Below are 7,219 nucleotides of genomic sequence, written 5' to 3'. Positions count from 1 at the left end.
TATATATCATTCTTATTATTTTGTTTTGCTTTTACTATTATTTTATTATGCTCAGTTGGTTAGGCTGGGGGTAGTTTCCGCCCTATGGTGGGCTTGAGATATCCATCACGGCCAGGACCTGGTTAGAGTCATGACATATATGGTGTTGATGCCCGAGTGGGGCTTGAATTTATATTATTGGCTATGATTGTGGATTTAAGTTCTATATTTGTTACTGTGTGTCATTGAGTGAGAGCTTGACTTGTTATCATAGGCCATGATTGTGTATTAAGTTACCATAGTTATTATTGTGCATTAAATTGACTTTATCATATTAATGATACTCGAATGAAGGTCTTTAATGATATTATTAATGTCATGCATGGCTATTTATTCTAGTGGTGCCCTATGATTGCATACATCATGGAAATTGTCATGTGGAGTTGATTCCAAGCTCATTTATATCTATATTGAATTGATTATATCTTTGTATTAATTGGTTATGAGCATTATATCCTCATATATTTATACATGTTCATGAGATTGATACCATTGAGATATTCCCCATATGAAAGAAAATATTATTTTATAAAACTCTTGGCCAAAGGATTACTTGCCTGTAAGGTTGATTGAGACATCTTATAAGATATTATGGAAACCTTGATCCATGAAATTAATAGGAGATGTGGATTGAAATTATGGAAATTATATGGGTTGCGAACCCCCATAAGTCCTACCTTGGAAGTTCTGAGGCTCGATAGGTGTATACAAAAAGTTAAGCAATAACTTTCAAATCATCCATCCTCATCACTTCATTACATTGCATGTCATTAACTTAGTTTGTTCTGATATTGTATTTGAATATTTACTTTTGTATTGATTATTGCAATTGAACCTTGTTTGTGATATTGTGTATTCCATATTCATTTCACTATATTATATCATATTATACTACTTTTTTGTTAATTTAGGAGTTTAGGTATTCATGAGATACAAGGTATGGCTAAGGCTTGTTTGTAATGACCCTCTAGGTCATATCCTTGATTTGTATGCATTTTCATCATTTCAAGCCTTCCCATAATGGATACAAGTCATTTATGATTTGTCGAAACTGTCGATTTGGTTATCAAACTTTGTATTTGGATTTTAAGCCCATTTCTCTATGATAGAGCTTTTGCTATTTAGTATTTGGTCACCAAAACTCTTAGTAGATGACCTCGGATGAGAATTTTGATAGTGCCATCAACTCCAGAATAGGGGACCCTTGGTCTAGGTCCCGTGGCTTTTAGACACATTTAAGGCTATTGGGCAAATTATATTAAAATGGAACTAGAGGTGTAGGTCCCATATTTAATCAAAACTATCACGAAAAAAAGTTTTGATAGTTCCATTAAGTGCAAAATGTAAAATTTAGTGTGGTAGCATATTTTGTTTGCACGTACGGGAAGTCTATTCCAGACTTAGCAAAATATGGTGGATCAGGTTGCTGCTGGGACTGCTTAAGTGAACATAGTATCGCTTAAGCAGACCTCGCGTATGCGATATGTTCTCACTTAAGTGGACATTGACCAACAGGTATCACTTAAGCGGCTTGGAGATAGCTTAAGCAATACCCTACCCCTAATTCCAGATTGCGTAAGTGATAGGCGAGTCGCTTAAGCGATTGTCACCTAGGATACTGGGTGATCGCTAAAGAGGCAACTGGAACTATTTAACCCTCTTTTCCACCCTATTTTCTATCACTTATTCCACCATTCTTACAACAAACCGAGAGCTTAAAGAGAGGAAAAAGTGGGAAATCATCCACAAAGGTTCAATTTTGGATTTTGTTTGTGGGCCCCATGGAATCATTCTTGACCCAAAATTTGACCTGAATCATAATTTAGCAATATGGGTCTTGTTTTACATTTTATGATGTATACATTACTATTTTTTTATTGCATGACTACATTTTAAAATTGTGGAGTGAAGTTGGACAATTCATGACAAATTCAATGGTTGTAGTTAGGCATCGAGGTAGGCTTCTATCTACTTTTCTTCTTGAGATAGTGTTTGATAGATGTTGCATGTTAGATAGGGATGGTAGGACATTATCATGGGTAGAACACAGTGACTTAGTCTAATTTATGAGTTTGGTGTTTAGAAGGGTAATTGACCCTTAAGGTGAAATATTTACTAGACTTGTATGATTTTTTTAGCTTCTTCATATATTCAGCTAATTCATATTATGATTATCATATTGTTCTATATATGGGATGGGATTTAGATTTTGAAAGTATGATTAGTCTTATATGAACTGTTTTGGCCATCTTGGAACCGTATTATAGGTGGAATTAACTTAGTTGCTCATGTTTTGGAAAGACTTGCTACCTTAGGGCATATTATGGATTATTTAACATCTAGAAGTGAATTTAAATACCTTATCCTAGTCTAGGGTATAAGCTTGTTTGAAAATATATTTTGGGGATTAGAGTTGGGATCCTTCAGCCCACCTTAGGCTAAGACTTGAGTTTGAATTTACGAAATTGCATATACATGTTAGTGTGTTAGACATAGTCAAGACTAATGAACCTTTAGCATAAGGTTTTCTACGTGACTTGTTAAATTATAATGGTTTCCCTGATTATGATATAGTTTTGCCATTTGGGTCCAAGGTCGTGATTATGGCATTGGTTGGATTTTGATAAGTGTTTTATCTTTGTAAAGGACGTGACTATAGTTTATAGATGTTTTGATTTTTATGATCATGTTGTTTGGATACTGGTGATGGAATGCATAGATTCCGTACATTTATGATCACTAAAGCTGTAAATGGTACGATTCCAACTAAAATATGATTTTATTAGTCTTTTCCTAAAAATGGATTATTTCCACTTCTCACTTCTATAATGGATTTCTTCATAACAAGAATTGTACTATCTTAATGAGTAACTTATGATCCTTTGAGACTAAAAATAACATTTTAGAGATTTGACCAAGATAGATTTCGTTCACGATTTTACTGCTATTATTTACCATGATCGAGAGAGATTTTAACCCCTTCTACACTTCTATGATGATTTAGTTTCAGAGTTTAACTCGAGCAATAGATTTACAGAATTACACTCTCTTAGCAATGGTTTTATCCATGCATTTATATATATGTATATATAAGTATTATTGGTATTGGACTTGATGATGTTGATGATATGAGTTTTGATTCAAGTCCAACGATTGATTATGATATTGATGATATGAGTTTCAATTCAAGTCTTACAATTGATGATGACATTAATGATATGAGTTCCCATTCAAGTTTTTCGATTTATGATGATATTGATAATATGAGTTTATACATTGGGTTACATTTTGACACTTAGATCAGTTATGGTATTGTGGATTCCGTTTGCATTCATCCTTGTATGTGCAATTCCTATCACCAGTATGTGCCTATATCCATCAGTCTTATAGGGGGCTGCATAGGTATATGCATGACTGTTGTTTGCTGAGTGTTGGTTAAACCTTCTGATACTATGTCGGTGGTGGTTTATGAAAGGCTCAGTTAGGTATTGTTTTTCTAGAGCAGCCGATTACTCGCATTGTTATTTTTATTATTATTATGGATAGTTCAGGCAAACTGATTATTGATCCGGTATTAAGATTTGATGTATAATTCTAATTCCTTTCTTTACTGTTAATTTACTATGGTAAGTATCTCATGTTTAGACGTATAGATTAGAGACCTTGATTATTTTAGCTCTAGTTCCTACTATGATTGGGAGGCTTGGAGACACTAGTGTGATGACTTAGTTTGTACCTTGAGTTAACCTTGTTTATATACATATATATGTATATCTATCTATGTGTAGATATAGTATTACCATATATCCCTTTCTTCCTTTATTTATTCATGTTTTATATTCGTTCCTTGGCCTTGTATACTATTATATATCCTCCATTTTCTCTTTATTCATATATTGGTCAGTGATATACAACATAGTTTTGAGGTTCCTGAGTAGGGATAGAATGGGATAGATCATTCTTAATACCTTCTTGGCCTTATTATGTCAGTTTTTCGGATAAGAAGAGGATAGTTTATCCTTATTATCTGATTAGATTTATTATGTAGTTGCTAGATATTTGATTATAGTTTACATTTTTTCTACATGCTATTTATATTTGCATTATCTTTGGAGCTTAGTCGGCAGTTGTCTACTGTGTACCAAGTGTTGGTACTCATACTACACTTCTGCAGCCTATATATCATAGTATGATCTCTCACCGTTGTTGTGTGCATCGTGCGGAGAAGCTACTCCCTCCGTTTCAAAATAATTGAATTGTTGGAATATGGTAAATATCTTAAGAAAAAAGACAAAGACATAAATTAGTCATGTTTTTCCATTTTTTCTTTTTTCAAATTCCAAAACATTAGTAATGATCATTGGAACTTATCCTGAAGAATTTAATTAATGAAGGGTAAAATTGGAAGAATTTTCCAACTTCTATCTTGAATAATGAATAGTTCAATTGTTTTGAACACTAAAAAATACTCCAATAATTCAATTATTTTGGAATGGAGGGAGTATGGTTCAGATACATAAGGTGAGCTCCAGGCGTTTTGAGCATTGCTATTCTCCTTTCTATGAATTAAACTAATCTCTGTGTTGTATATAGAGATGGGTTGTATCAGTATATTCATTTAGTACTTCATTTTGCAATCTTATTATATTATAAGCTCTTATATTGGTTTAGCCAGATTTTAGGACCATTTTATTTATTTTAGTCTTGCACTATATTTATTCCACATTCTTCCTTTTTTTTCTCTTGGTAGTCCATTATTAGTAGTTCCAGAATATGGGGTTGGCTTAACTACTGGTAGGATATAGTAGGTTGTATCATGGCCTAAGAAATTGGGTTGTGACCAATTGGTATTAGAGCTTAGGTTTACCAATGTGTTTGTAAAAGAGCTAAGTGTCTAGTAGTGTTCTATGGATTAGGGCGGAGTCGTCCATGTCCTATATTTTGAAGGCTATTGGGCATTCTTAGGAAATTTTATTCTTGACTCCTTGTTATGTATCCATAATTTTATGAGTCTCAAGTACATTCTTTGACTCTATTGTTTCCCAGATGGTCTATGCGAGGATGTTGATAGATGCAGATGGGATTTCAGCACACGGTCCCAGAGTTTCAATACAACATATGACCAGGGAGTCAAGGTTGTATGTCAAAGATCTTTAGCTTCATTTTGAGGATTTGGGGTCAGCCCAGGCTCTGGTAGATTTTGTGACCATTTTATCCTTTTGAGATTCTACATTGGGGATGCCAGTTTTTTTTATAGATACCCCATAATGAGGGATGCCATTTGGTTCATCGAGCATTTCTTGGGATTGAGTTGGGTTTGTTAGTGTTGATCAGGGTTCCTTCATAGTTTTAGAGTATGAGATTGGGTTTCTTCAGTAGGCAAGGCATATTCCTATGCTATATCCTTCAGAGCATGACGTGGTGCATAGATTTATTTTAGGATTAGTATGGCAACTCCATTTGGCAATGGTGCATTAGATAGAAACTGAGTCTTCCTTCCCTTAGGTTGTTGATCACGTGAAGGAGCCACAAAGAGAGTATATGTTGAGAGTTATAGAGGTGGTGCTAAGAGACCATGTCATTAGTAGAGTGCTATTGGTATTCCATTCGAGAGTGAGGATTTTCCCAACAAAGGTCAGCTTTAGTTGCAGCCTATTGATTTTACACAGGTAGCATTTCTGATATGGGCAGCTCTCAGATTAGTCATGGTAACCACAACATGTAGAGTTCTCATTGGACTTTGTGAAGTTTTCAATATGGGTCTTCAGGCCGTGGTGGCCATTCTAGAATCAGGAGGTGAAGTATCTCAGAGTATTCAAGGAGCTTGTTTTGGTTGTGGCGAGATAGGAAATTGTTCTAGATAGTGCCTGATGTTGCCCAAACTATACCCTCTAAGAAAATACAATAGGGTCGTTGTCATATTATAGCAACCTAACTAGGTTGGTGTCAATCCCATAGGGAATAAGTCAAATATGTCTCTCAAACTTGCTTGTCATGACCCGATTAATGATTCATGATGTCACCTACTAAGTCCCGCCAATAGGTAAGCCAATACCATAACCCAGAGCTAACACAATGGGTTAATTCGGTATGGAATGCCCATCATTGGCCAAATTCAATGAACACAAGTTATATACAACCATAGTTTTCTAAATAGATAGCTAAGTAAACACATGAATACCAATCCCATGACCTAGTAGAGCCAGTACAAGAGCATCTAATGTCAGTAATATAACCCAAAAGACTTAGAATATAGTAAATACATTTGTCCTGATTAAAAAGTCTAAATAACAATAAGATAGAAGAAAATGGGCAACTCAAAACTCCAAGAGCTTCCCTTATCTCCGAAAGATCATCTCTGTACAAACAACGGTCAATGGAGAACACTAGTACTCGAATCTGCACCAAAAAGGTATAGAAGTGTAGTATGAGTATCAAAACAATGGGTACTCAGTAGTCATTATCGGGAGAATAAGCTAAATCATGATATAAAGATGATATAATGCTAAATGATCATAACTAAGTGAAGGTACAGAATCATACCTGAATCATCTCTATCATCACTATACATAATCAATAAGTAAATCGAAATAATAGAAATGACATAACGTAAAGAGATCAAACACGAGCAAACATAATTACAAGTTTGGCTCTATACGCCAGTTGGTGCAAAAAGTAAAGAACTCGTCACAATATCCCAAACTAATGGAGAGTACACATAAAGATAGAATAATTTACACATGTATCATTTACGCTAACCATCTCCATAATTCTAGTGACACCTAACAATTCATCACCATTTGGCATTATACTATCACTTAGCAATTTACCAACAATATTCCACAATCCACTAGTTATTCATTAATTTCTCCTAATCACTAGCATTATTCAATAACTAGCCACCATACATAAACTAATCACCATTTTATCAACTAGGAATCCTCTATTATTAGCCATCATAATATTAACCAACCTTATTTTTAATACCATATTTCAACATGAAGTATTTTAATCATCATCCAGAATCAAATCGAGAATAAATATAATTAAGAATTGAAATCGAACCGATCATAAATATCATCACGATTCAAAATTGAACCGGTCATAAATATCATCAAGACTTGAAATTGAACCAGTCATAAATATCATCAAGACTTGGAATTGAACTGATCATAAATAT

The 7,219-nt window shown here is 34.2% G+C and overlaps 1 long non-coding RNA gene across 1 annotated transcript; it reads right to left on the bottom strand.

The window, feature by feature from the left end:
- Nucleotides 1–6,205: 6,205 nt before the first annotated feature.
- LOC124888765 lies at nucleotides 6,206–6,718 on the bottom strand. The gene is made up of 2 exons (XR_007047618.1): nucleotides 6,583–6,718; nucleotides 6,206–6,438 (listed from the first exon to the last, which is right to left on the bottom strand). It is a non-coding gene; the product is annotated as an uncharacterized LOC124888765 (long non-coding RNA).
- Nucleotides 6,719–7,219: the final 501 nt, after the last annotated feature.

The sequence above is a fragment of the Capsicum annuum genome, chromosome 11, assembly GCF_002878395.1.
Source record: "Capsicum annuum cultivar UCD-10X-F1 chromosome 11, UCD10Xv1.1, whole genome shotgun sequence".
In the NCBI taxonomy this organism is placed as follows: domain Eukaryota; kingdom Viridiplantae; phylum Streptophyta; class Magnoliopsida; order Solanales; family Solanaceae; genus Capsicum; species Capsicum annuum.
This window is presented reverse-complemented; position numbering and strand designations above follow the sequence as displayed.